This window comes from Macaca nemestrina, chromosome 14, assembly GCF_043159975.1.
Source record: "Macaca nemestrina isolate mMacNem1 chromosome 14, mMacNem.hap1, whole genome shotgun sequence".
Lineage (NCBI taxonomy): Eukaryota > Metazoa > Chordata > Mammalia > Primates > Cercopithecidae > Macaca > Macaca nemestrina.
In genome coordinates, this window is record NC_092138.1 from 36307153 (window position 1) to 36320601 (window position 13449).

Here is a 13449-nt window from a genome sequence, read left to right on the forward strand (position 1 = left end):
TTTATTTATTTATTTATGAGATGGAGGCTTGCTCTGTCACCCAGACTGGAGTGCAGTGGCACAATCTCAGGTCACTGCAACCTCCGCCTCCTGGGTTCAAGCCATTCTCCTGGCTCAGCTGTCCCAGTAGCTGGGATTACAGATATGCACCACCATGCCCAGCTAATTTTTGTATTATTAGTAGACATGGCATTTCACCATGTTGGCCAGGCTGGTCTTGAACTCCTGACCTCGTGATCCGCCTGCCTCGGCCTCCCAAAGTGCTGGGATTACAGGCATGAGCCACCGCACCCGGCCATGATGGCTATTATTATTATGATTATTGAAATGGAGTCTTGCTCTGTCACCCAGGTTGGAGTGCTGTGGCGCGATCTCGGCTCACTGCAACCTCCACCTCCTGGGTTCAAGTGATTCTCCTACCTAAGCCTCCAGAGTAGCTGGGATTACAGGTGCCTGCCACCACACCCAGCTATTTTTTGTATTTTTAGTAGAGACAGGGTTTCACCATGTTGGCCTGGCTGGTCTCGAACTCCTGACCTTAAGTGATCCACCCGCCTCGGCCTCCCAAAGTGGTGGGATTACAAGAATAAGCCACCATGACCAGCCTTATTATATTATATTATAATTATGTAAATATTATATTTTAATTATATTAAACGTTAATATTACATTATATGTATATATAAATGTTATATTTATATATAATATAAATATTATATTTAACAATATGAAATATATATTATGTACTTTATTATTTTATTATAAAATAAAAAATAGCCAGCACGGTGTAGTCCCAGCTACTCAGCAGGCTGAGGCAAGAGGATTGCTTGAGCCCAAAAGTTGGAGGCTGCAATGAGCTACGATCACATGTCACTGCACTGCAGCCCAGGTGAGAGTGAGACCTGTCTGTACAACAACAAAAAATCTATAGTTCCCCTCTATATCAGAGGGGGGTTGCGAACTGGAGGTTTGTTAATGTGTTTACCTACTCTTTATGTTACCATATGTAAAAGGGCTTAGAACAGTGAATGCCTAGTATATGTAAATACTATCAACTCTTATTATTATTCCCCTCCTCTACCTAGTAGAATTCTTTTAGTTTTGCCCCTGGCAATTGCATTCCTAAACAGTATCCCTCAATTGCTGTTCCAACTGAGGCATTCAGAAGGATAGCTTGTTTTTGTGTTTTTGGTAGAAGTGGGGAGAGGGGAGAAGCCTGTTTGGTCTGATACAGGAAATCCCGCCTGAATGCTGCCATCTAATGGTCACATTAAAAAATTAGATGCACCCTAACAAACTAATCCAGGGTTTTCCCTCAGCAAAGAGCATTTTTTTAATACTTGAAGACTATATTTTACTACCAATTTAATTTTTCTTTCTTCAGCAAAATCTGCCACTGAATCAAGTTCTCATGGGACTTAAGATTTTGTTTGATTCTTTCCAGGACCAGAAATTCCAAAATTATGGGGAAAAAGAATGGAAAAAAAAAAAATAACATTGCATGACAATGGACACTAAGTTCATAAAGAACTTCTTTTTAAAATTAGATATTATGGAAGAAAATGCCATGAAAAGAATAATCCTATGAGAATTGTTTTTCAGGCAGTAAATTTGAGCCTTGGGTCTTCATGAAGATACTACAGTTTATATAGAAAACTACAAATATACAAGACTCCGGCGGCGGGGGGGGGGGGGGGGGAGTCAGAATACATAATATTTAACATTCTGTATGACTAAAATCTTTTGAGGGGAGCGAGAAAAGGACAGCTAACTGAATCTTTAAGAATACAGAAACTATGAAAAATTCCTGGATCAAAGGGTGCTCAAAATGGAACCACACTTTGTGGGGAAAAAAACCACAAGAAACTTTAAATTTTTTTTTTTTAAGGAAAAGAAAAAAGTACTGAATAATTGTAGTCCCTTCCAAAAAGGAAATCTTAAGGGGAAAATTTTTGAATAGCGTAAACAAGTCTGGTTCAGAAAGAAAACTGAACAACATATCCAAGATCTGTCCATAAAAGTAATGCTAGTACATCTTTAATATTAAATAAATGGGCTATAAAAAAGTTCAGTCTCACAATTGGTTTTTAAAAGCTCACTTGTGCTCCTTTGTATGTGCGTAGTAAAGTTTCATGGGTTTGTTCACTTTCCAGTATTTCTCACTGACCAATTCCAAAGAAAAAGAGCCATTTAATAGAGTGAACTGGCCACTGGCTCTTGCTATATAAATGTTATACTGCTTCTCACTGGCTGTATCAAGGTTCATCTGGTTTGATTCACCTTTGCTTCGAAGTTTTTTTGTTTTTTGGAGACGGAGTTTCACTCTTGTTGCCCAGGCTGGAGTGCAATAATGCGATCTCGGCTCACTGCAACCTCCGCCTCCTGGGTTCAAGCGATTCTCCTGCCTCAGCCTCCCAAGTAGCTGGGATTACAGGCGTGCACCACTACGTCAAGCTAATTTTGTATTTTTAGTAGAGACAGGGTTTCTCCATGTTGGTCAAGCTGGTCTTGAACTCCCGACCTCAGGTGATCCACCTGCCTCAGCCTCCCAAAGTGCTGGGATTACAGGCGTGAGCCACCATGCCCAGCCCTGCTTCGAAGTTCTTTAAAAGCTAACCTCACAGCCAGATACTTGGATAAGTCATCTACAGTGGCGTTACCAGAAGTCTTTATGTGTCTTGTCTGTGCACTGTCATCTTTTTCTGTAAGTGTGGGATGAGGCCTAAATACTAATTCAGTTTCACTAGTGCCATCCATTACTGGATCAGTTTCCATTGCTGCATTGTTATTATCAAGCTCAAGCCCAGAATCATCAGTTGTTTTGGTCCGTTTGTTACTAGGGCCTGCTTCCTGATTGCTATGTGTGGAGGCATTACTACAGTGTGAAGTGTCACCATTATCTTCTGCTTCACTATCATTTTCAATCTGTTGTTTCTTGCGTCGCTGCAGTCTGTTCATAGCCTGTATCTTCAGTCCTTCCTCAATGCTGTGACTGAGTGCTTGCTGATTATTGTGCTTGCTGATCCTGGCTAATACTCTATCTTGATGAGTTTCATACTCATCATGACTTGGATAAATTTTGCTGATGAGGGCATCAAAGTCTGGGTCTGGCCTTAGTGATCTTTTGGAAACTAGTTTTTTCCGACAGGTAAGACATTCTCTGTTGCCACTTCTAAGGGCTATGATGATGCAGTCTGCACAGAAAGGATGTAAACACTCCTTTGTAGTCATGGTGTTCTTCAACATTTCCAAACAAATTGGGCACGTTAATTCACTGTGTAGACTTCGAGGTGAAACCACAATTTCTGTTTTTCTTTTCTTTTATTTTCTTTTTTTGAGACAGAGTCTCACTCTGTTGCCCAAGTGGGAGTGCAGTGGCGATATCTGCTCACTGCAAGCTCCGCCCCGTGGGTTCACGCCATTCTCCTGCCTCAGCGTTCCGAGTAGCTGAGACTATAGGCGCCCGCCACTATGCCCGGCTTATTTTTTGTATATTTAGTAGAGACGTGGTTTCACCGTGTTAGCCAGGATGGTCCTGATCTCCTGACCTCGTGATCCGCTCGCCTCGGCCCCACAAAGTGCTGGGATTACTAAAGGCGTGAGCCACCGCGCCCAGCTGAAACCACAATTTCTAAGCCATGTGTTACTGTCTCCTGTAAGAGAGTCACTGGGGTGTTCATTGTAACTCATATAAACTGAGTTCCCATGTTTTGCTTAATGGTTGAGTTCCGTTTGTCTGCACAGCCTGAGACATTGAGGCTCCTGCCTCAGCCCGGGGCTCCGCTGGCCGAAGCCAGAGCGAGACTCGACTATCAGCCGCCGCGGCCGCCGGCGCAGCCGCACAATATGGCCAGCCGCAAACAGCATTTTAACACAAGCCTCCAGGGTTTCAGGACACCCGCCTATTTCCCTACGGATACCAAAATCTGCCCATGTCCAAGTCCCTAATATACTCTGGTGCGTATACTATGGTGTCAAATTTGTATGTCCCAAATACTCTAAATCTCTAGGTTATTTATAATACCTTAATACAATGTAAGTGCTATTTAAATGGTTGTGATACTGTTTTTTTATTTGTATAATTTTTATTGTTGTATTCTTGCTTTTTATTTTTATTTTTTCTGAACATTTTTGATCTGCAGTTGGTCGGATCTAGGATGTAAACTGCAAGTGTGGCAGGCCTACTGCACTGTTTTGTTACTGGAGGGAGTGAGGACACACCTGCGGACTTGAGCACCTTCCATTCACCAGCTGCTCCACCGGCATACTCTAGTTCAGGTCTCCCCACAACCCTCTGAGTTAATATTTCTTTCCCCATTTTAAAGATGAGAAAATAAAGCCTAGACAGTTTAACTTTGCTTCTGTTTTGAAACTAGCTGAGAGACGAATTAGGGTTTGTACCCACGTCTATCAGCTTCAACCTTTATGCTTTTTCTTCTGTACCCCAGTGCCTGTTAAATTTTGGAAATCCCAGAAACAGCCCACAAACTTGGGTTAATCTCCTTAGAGATTTTGACAATGTCCTTTGAGAACTCACTGCACTACAGAAACACAAAACCCTTTGCATATTAATGTCATTGAATAAATCGTACCATTGAGACCTGCACCAATACTTTTAGATATGTAAGTTAGAAACAGTAGCTGCTAGGTGTAGTCGGTGCAAAAGTAATTGTGGTTGTCGGCAATGAAAGTAGTGGCAGGCGGGTGCAGTGGCTCACGCCTGTAATCTCAGCACTTTGGGAGGCCAAGATGGGCGGATCATCTGAGGTCAGGAGCTCGAGACCAGCCTGACCAACATGGAGAAACCCCCTCTCTACTAAAAATACAAAATTAGCCGGCCGTGGTGATGCATGCCTGTAATCTCAGCTACTCGGGAGGCTGAGGCAGGAGCATCACTTAAACCCAGGATGCAGAGGTTGCAGTGAGCTGAGATTGCACCATTGCACTTCAGCCTGGGTGACAAAAGCAAAACTCTGTCTCAAGACGGAGCGAGACAGAGTCTCAAAAAAAAAAAAAAAAAGTATCCGGACGTAGTGGCAGGCGCCCATAATCCCAGCTACTTGGGAGGCTGCGGCAAGAGAATCTCTCAAACCCAGGAGATGAAGGTTACAATTAGCTGAGATTGCACCATTGCACTTCAGCCTGGGTGACGAGAGCAAAACTCCGTCTCAAGACAAAAACAAAAACAAACAAACAAATCTAATTTTAAAATAAGCTTGCTCTCAATGGTAATATTTTTTTTAAGTGGTAAAGAAAACTAAAAAAAAATAACAAAAATCTCGAAGCTCCAATCAATCTAAAGTCCAATAACCTCTCTCTCTCTCTTTGGAAACAGGGCCTTGCTTTGTTGCCCAGGCTGGAGTACAGCGATGCAATCCTGGCTCACCACAACCTCTGCCTCCAGGGCTCAAGCAATCCTCCTACCTCAGCCTCTGGAGTAGCTGAGACTACAGGCACACACCACCACACCCGGCTAATTTTTTTTGTTTGTTTGTTTTTGAGATGGAGTCCCACTCTGTCGCCCAGGCTGGAGTGCAGTGGCGCAATCTCGGCTCACCTCCACCTCCCGAGTTCAAGCGATTCTTCTACCTCAACCTCCAGAGTAGCTGGGATTACAGGCATGCACCATTATGCCCGGCTAATATTTGTATTTTTAGTAGAGATGGGATTTCACCATGTTGGCCTGGTTGGTCTTGAACTCCTGAGCTCAAGTGATCAGCCCACCTCAGCCTCCCAAAGTGGTAGGATTACAGGCGTGAGCCACCACTCTGGGCTATATGTTATCATCTTTTATTTAACCAGACTCAATATGGACATGTAGTTTATTTCAGATTTTTACCAATACAAGATAATGCAGGAATAAACAGCTGCATATATAAACCTAACACATATTTCTGCGTTCACATTCAGAGAAAAACAGCAGTGAAACAAAAAGTGGCTTTAATCAAAACGGTATTGAAGAAAACCAAGCATACAGGAAAAGACTTAAGAGAAAAATAATGAATAATCAAGCAGACTAAGCAGGACCGGGATTAGGTGGCGGGAGGTGGAGGTTGCAGTGAGCCAGTATCACGCCACTGCACTCCAGCCTGAGTGACAGAGTGAGACTCTGTCTTAAAAAGAAAAGTAAACTAAGCAGTAAAGCTGCCCAATAATTAATCCTCTTGCCCTAAATGTCCCAATCAAAGTTACATTGACAGAAATTGTTTTCTCAGAGACTGGACTCTGGCTCTTCCTGTGTGCCATCATGGCAAAGTTAGAAGGAATCAGGACGCAGTACAAGAATGGCAAGCTCTCTTAGTCTGCTTTGTATTGTTATAACAGAATGCCACCAACTGGTAATTTATTTTAAAAAGAAATTTATTTCTCACAGTTCCGGAGGCTGGGAAGTTCAATATCAAGGTGCCAATGAGGGCCTTGTTGGATGGGCAAGAGATAGGGAGAGGAAGTGGTGTCAACTCTTTTTTTTTTTTGAGACAGAATATCTCTCTGTCGCCTAGGCTGGAGTGCAGTGGCACAATCTCGGCTCACTGCAACCCCTTCTTCCCGAGTTCAAGCAATTCTCCTGTCTCAGCCTCCCTAGTAGCTGGGACTACAGGCAGACGCCACCATGCCTGGCTAACTTTTGTATTTTTAGTAGAGACGGGAGTTTCACCATATTGGTCACCATATCCTCCTGACCTCAGGTGATCCACCCACCTCGGCCTCCCAAAGTACTGAGATTATAGGCGTGAGCCACCGTGCCTGGCCCCAACTCAATTTTTTATATCAGAAGCCCACCCCCTTAATAACTAACCCACTCTAGAGATAATGGCATTAATCCATTCATGAGTACAGCCCTCATGACACAATCACTTCTTATAGGCCCCACTTCTCAACACTGCCAGGCAAACGAAATGATCAGAAATTCAAGTGATGTTTCCAGACAGGCTCACAAATCTTAGGCAGAGTTAAGATTGAGGTGAAGCAGAGAGGATAAACCAGACACAGTACCCTGTAAAGTCAGGGCTGTGGAGTGGGGTGGATCAGCGTTGGAATCTCAGATCTGCCAATTACAGGAATTATTAACTTGGGCCAGACATTTAAACTCCTTGACCTTCATTTTTCCACATTTCCTCATCTTAAAATGCAGAATGATAATAAATCTTCCTCAAAGTTGTTAGAAGGATTAAACGTGATATGGGATAGCTTCCATGCAGAGTAAAGCGGATGGTATGGAGTGTGGTGTTCAATAACTGATAGCTATTAACCAGGAAACACAAGAGGCACTGTGGTTTGGCCTCAGAGGCTGAAAGTAGATAGACCTCAATCCCAAGGTTCACAAAGGGGATGTAGGTGACAGTGGTGAGGGTCAGACCATGGGAGGCTAGGTCTCAGAAACCAGGGTGACCCATGAGACCCAGGAAGGGTGAGAGGACACAGGGGAGCACAGCCATGGGTTGAGTCCAAAAAGTAGATCCTCAACAGAAACTCCTCTAATTCCTTTGATTCCCCCAAAAAGCCCCCCAGAGCTGTACAACTTTTACTTAGCTCCTTTTATAGGCATTTCCCTCTTTCCTCCAACTATGTTTGCCTAGATTATGTGTCATGTTGACCAAACTTTCAATGTTTACTTTCTGCTTCCTGAATAGTATAAAGCCTTATTCCAGAAAGAAAATATAAATCTTTTGTTTTCCTGGGAGGAGTAAGAGGAACCTAGATTCCTTCAGAAAAGTACGGCAGCTCTCTTGATCATCTCATCATATCAAATTTATCCCCATACTCCCAGGATCCTACCTTTTAATTTATTTTATTTTATTTTGAAATAGGGTCTCACTGCATCACCCAGGCTGGAGTGCAGTGGCACAATCATGGCTCACTGCAGCCTCAACCTCCCATGCTCAAGTGATCCTCTCACCTCAGCCTCCTGGGTAGCTGGGAGTACAGGCACACACCACCACACCTGGCTAATATTTTTATTTTTTTGTAGAGACGGGGGTCTCCCTATGTTGCCCAGGCTATTCTCAAACTCATGGACTCAGGTAATCTTCCTACCTCAGCCTCCCCAAGTGTTAGGATTATAGTCATGAGCCACCATGCCCGGCCTGATGCTACATTTTAAATGCTTTGTGAATCTATACACTTCTTTAGACTTCACTATCAAATGCCTTCATCTTTTGCTAGACTCTCAGTCATCTCACTGGGGTCTGCATTTCCACTTGTGCCCATGCCCATCCTCCATTTTCAGCTAAGTAATACTGCATTATAAAAACCAAAATTTGACTGGGCACTGTGGTTCATGCCTGTAATCCTAGCACTTTGGGAGGCTGAGGTGGGTGGATCACTTGAGGTCAGGAGTTCGACATGGAGAAACCCCACTTCTACTAAAAATACAAAATTAGCTTGGCATGGTGGTGCATGACTATAATCCCAGCTACTTGGGAGGCTGAAGCAGGAGAATCGCTTGAACCCGTGAGGAGGAGGTTGCAGTGAGCCGAGACTGCACCATTGCACTCCAGACTGGACAACAGGAGCAAAACTCCATCTCAAAAAAACACCACCAAAAAAAACATAATTTGAGCACATCTCCCCCTGGCTTAAAAAATTTCTAATAATTTTCTTCCCACCATCTTGGTTCCTGTGGAGGTCTGCTGGGAACAGGACTTCTAAAAGGAACTATGTCTGGAAAGCTGTGGTCCAAGGTCATTTTTGCCGGCTATAAGCGGCGTCTCCAGAACCAAAGGGAGCAGACAGCTCTTCTTAAAATTGAAGATGTTTATGCCCGTGATGAAACAGAATTCTGTCTGGGCAAGAGATGCACTTATGTATACAAAGCAAAGAACAATACATTGACTCCTGGCGGCAAACCAAACAAAACCAGAGTAATCTGGGAGAAGGTAACTTGGGCCCACGGAAACAGTGACCTGATTCGTGGCAAATTCCGAAGCAATCTCCCTGCTAAGGCTATTGGACACAGAATCCGAGTGATGCTGGACCCCTCAAGGTTTTAAACTAATGAAAAGTCAATAAATAAATGTAGATTTGTGTTCTTGTTTTTTTTGTTGTTTTGTTTTTTTTTTTGAGAGGGTGTCTAGCTCTGTCACCCAGGCTAGAGTGCAGTGGCACGATCTTGGCTCACTGCAACCTCCGCCTCCCGGGTTCAAGCAATTCTCCTGCTCAACCTCCTGAGTAGCTGGAATTACAGGCACGCGCCACCATGCCCGGCTAATTTTTTTGTATTTTCGGAGAGATGGGGTTTCACCATGCTGGTCAGGCTGGTTTCAAACTCCTGACCTCATGATCCACCTGCCTCGGCCTCCCAAAGTGTTGGGATTATAGGCATGAGCCACCACACCTGGCCTGTGCTCTTGTATTTTTCAGTGGATTAAAAAACTTACTACTGTAAAAAAAATTCTAATAATTATATTATCAGGATGATGTGGTCACAATTCCTTTTTTTTTTTTTTTTTTTTCTGAGAGGGAGTCCTGCTCTGTCACTCAGGCTGGAGTGCAGTGGCGCAATCTCAGCTCACTACCACCTCTGCCTGCTGGGTTCAAGCAACTCTCCTGTCTCAGCCTCCTGAGTAGCTGGGACTACAGGTGTGAGCCACCACATCCCGCTAATTTTTTTGTATTTTTAGTAGAGACAGGGTTTCACCATGTTGGTCAGGCTAGTCTCGAACTCCTGACCTCATGTGAACCACCCGCCTGGGCCTCCCAAAGTGCTGGGATTACAGGCATCAGCCACCGTGCCCAGCCAATGTCACAGTTCTTTAACATTGCCCACAAAGTCCTATATGATGTGGCCAGATTCATCTTGGCAACTCTCCTCTTTGCTCAGAATGCTGCAACAGCACTAACCTTTTTTCAATTCCTGTAAGTTTTCGAGCTCTGTTCAATCTCAGGACCTTTGCACATTACATTCCCTCTGCCCACAAGGCTCACTTCACAACTTTTCACCTAGCCAGTTCCTCCTTCAGTTCTCTCATTAATTTGTAACTTATTCATTGAAACCTACCCAAATCTCCCAAATTAGGTTATGTCTTTCTGTTTTATACTTTTATAACACTCTGTACTTTGTCACGGCTGCACTTATGACAATTCTAATTAAATAACAGTTGCTTGGCCATGTGTGGTGGCTCATGCCTATCACTATGGGAGGCCCGGGTGGGTCACTTGAGCCCAGGAGGTCGAGGGTGCAGTGAGCCATGATTGGCACCACTGCACTCCAGACTAAGTGACAGAACCAGACCCTCTCTTAAAAAGAAAAAAATAGGTTGCTTCACTATTCTCGAAAATCTAGCTCTTTAATTGACTATATGCTTCATAAGTCCAAGAACTTATATCCAAAGGTATAAATCAAGCACACAGCAGAGTTTAAGGCACATAGTGGGGACATGGTAAATAATGCATGTCCATAATCACCCATATTGCATCGTCAATCATGTCTATGTGTATATGCACATGTGAACACTAAAACAGAGAAAACTAGAACACAAAAAAATTAGCTGATTTCCTGTATTCTCCCTGGAAGTTGGGGGTTGTTCTTTTCCTACTTAGCTAGTGGGAGAGGGACCCAATAGCTAAGAGACTAATTACAGTAAATCTTCTCCATGTCTGACCCTGAAAAAAATGGCCTATCCATATAAAAAGAACGTGTCAACTAAAAAAGATAAGGAAAATCAGTCTGACTTTGGCTATCTCTCTATCAAAATTCAATGACCAACATGGTGAAACCCCAATTCTATTAAAAATACAAAAATCAGCCAGGTGTTGTGGCACGTGCCTGTAATTCCAGCTACTTAGGAGGCTGAGGCAGGAAAATTGCTTGAACCAGGGAGGCGGAGGTTGCAGTGAGCTGAGATCGTGCCACTGCACCCCAGCCTGGGTCACAGAGCGAGACTCCATCTCAAAAAACAAAACAAAAACCAAAAAAATATATAGGAACTTAGCCTTCAGTAATGTATCTTCAGATATAAAATAAACAGACTGAAGAAAATGAGTGAAATGTCAAACATCTATTTCCAGTTATGATAGGCTGGTTTATTCAACCAATGTGCCCAATGATAATGACTAAAGGTGCTGAACAGGCTGCGCACGGTGGCTTGCACCTGTAATCCAAGCACTTTGGCAGGCCGAGGCGGGCAGATCACCTGAGGTCAGGAATTCAGCACCAGCCTGGCCAACACGGTGAAACTTCGTGTCAACTAACAGTACAAAAATTAGCCAGGCGTGGTGGCGGGCACCTATAATCCCAGCTATTCAGGACGCTGAGGCAGCATGATCGGTTGAACCCAGGAGGCGGAGGTTGCAGTGAGCGGAGATTGTGCCACTGCACTCCAGACTGCGTGAGAGAGTGAGACTCCATCTCAAAACAAAACAAAAAAGTAAAATAAAACAAAATAAAGATACTGAATAAAATATAAGGCACATTTCCCAAAACATCAAGTTGTTGATAGTAAAAAATTATTAGGGTAAAGGCTAAGAGAATGTGAGAACCCAGAGAAGCAAATGGAACAGAAGAGCACAAAAGCTACTCTTGCCCTGAGGATATCTGCCAGTCAGGCAACATCTAGTTGTTTTTGGTAGCCTTACAGGGCATGGAAACAGCATCCATGGAAACAGCATCCAATGTCTAGGGCTTTCCATGGCAAAAACGCTACTAGATGACCCTTTCTATATTAAGTTGGGACTCCATAGGCTATGCCCTAAGAGTGAAGGTGGACCAGCATCTCAGAACATTGGGAAAGGTTGCTTTTGCATTGACTATAATGGGAGTGGGGAGGAGGCAAGGAACATTTTTAAAATTCCATCTTTGGTCGGGTGTGGTGGCTCACGCCTGTAATCCCAACACGTTAGGAGGCCGAGGCTGGCGGATCATGAGGTCAGGAGTTCAAGACAAGCCTGGCCAACTAATGAAACCCCATCTGTACTAAAAATACAAAAATTAGCCAGGCATGGTGGAGCATGCCTGTAGTCCCAGCTATTCAGGAGGCTGAGGCAGCAGAATCGCTTGAACCTGGGAGGTTGCAGTGAGCCGAGATTGCACCACTGCACTCCAGATTGGGCAAAAGAGTGAGACTTTGTCTCAACAAATAAATAAATAAATAAAATCCCATCTTTGAGTAGATGTGGTCACTGGGCAGCTTTCGCCCATGTTTGTAACCTGCATTTGCTTTGACCCAACGAACTTCAACCCATGAAAGCTAGTCTCAGACTGGAAGGGCTTCAAGGCACCTAGCAGAAGCAAACAAAGATCTTCTCCAAAAGAAGCCACAAGTACTTTTTCTCATAAATACTTTTTCAAGAACAAAAAGTAAACACACAAAGAAACAAGACACTATGGGTGTGCTGGCATGCACCTGTAGTCCCAGCTACTTGAGAAGCTAAAGAGGATCTCTTGAGTCCTGGGAGATTGAGTCCAGCTTGGGCAAAATGAAAAGACACCATGGATGATACACAACATAAACATCAGGCAGCAGAAAAAAAGAACTTGAAAAAGGCCGGGCATGGTGGCTCACGCCTGTAATCCCAGCATTTTGGGAGGCTGAGATGGGTGGATCACCTGATGTCAGGAGTTCACGACCAGCCTGGCCAACATGGTGAAACCTCATCGCTACTAAAAATACAAAAATTAACCAGGTGTGGTGGCAGGCGCCTGTAATCCCAGCTACTTGAGAGGCAGAGGTAGGAGAATCACTTGAACCCAGGAGGCAGAAGTTGCAGTCAGCCGAGTTCATGCCATTGCACTCCGGCACTCCAGCCTGGGCAACAGAGCAAAACTCCGTCTCAAGAAAAAAAAAAAATTAGCCAGCTGTGATGGTGCACACCTGTAGTCCCAGCTACTCAGGAGGCTGAGGCACAAAAATTGCTTGAACCTTGGAGAGGGAAGTTGCAGTGAGCCAAGATTACACCACTGCACTCTAGCCTGAGTGACAGAGTGAGATTCTGTCTCAAAAAAAAAAAAAAAAAATTCAGACACTGGAATTATCATAATACAGATTACAAAATAATTATGATTACTATGTTCAAGGAATAAAATAATCCAACCATACCAATTAGCAGGAAACAGGACAGAGAAACATGTTGAAATGGTCTATGTATATGGAATCAGCAACAACTGGGGGAAACTGTAGAGTTAAAGGCCCCAAGTTCTTTATTTTTTATTTATTTATTTTTTTTGAGATGGAGTCTCGCTGTGTCGCCCAGGCTCGGGTGCAGTGGCGCGATCTCGGCTCACTGCAAGCTCTGCCTCCTGGGTTCACGCCATTCTCCTGCCTCAGCCTCCGAGTAGCTGGGACTACAGGCGCCCGCCACCACGCCCGGCTAGTTTTTTGTATTTTTAGTAAAGACGGGGTTTCACCATGTTAGCCAGGGATGGTCTCGATCTCCTGACCTCGTGATCTGCCTGCTTCGGCCTCCCAAAGTGCTGGGATTACAGGCTTGAGCCACCGCGCCCGGCCCCACGTT

General features: G+C 44.0%; 1 long non-coding RNA gene and 2 pseudogenes across 1 annotated transcript in view; 2 read left to right on the top strand and 1 right to left on the bottom strand.

The window, feature by feature from the left end:
* The window catches only part of LOC105489142 (uncharacterized), a 28536-nt gene extending 24559 nt beyond the window's left edge, over window positions 1-3977 (top strand). Inside the window, exon 4 of the long non-coding RNA XR_011612543.1 lies at window positions 3745-3977. This is a non-coding gene — a long non-coding RNA (uncharacterized lncRNA). The remainder of the gene's footprint in view (window positions 1-3744) is intronic.
* LOC105489141 (E3 ubiquitin-protein ligase RING2-like) lies at window positions 1962-3754 on the bottom strand (annotated as a pseudogene).
* A 4237-nt stretch (window positions 3978-8214) lies between the features above and the next one.
* On the top strand, window positions 8215-8990 carry LOC139355362 (large ribosomal subunit protein eL33 pseudogene; annotated as a pseudogene).
* Window positions 8991-13449: the final 4459 nt, after the last annotated feature.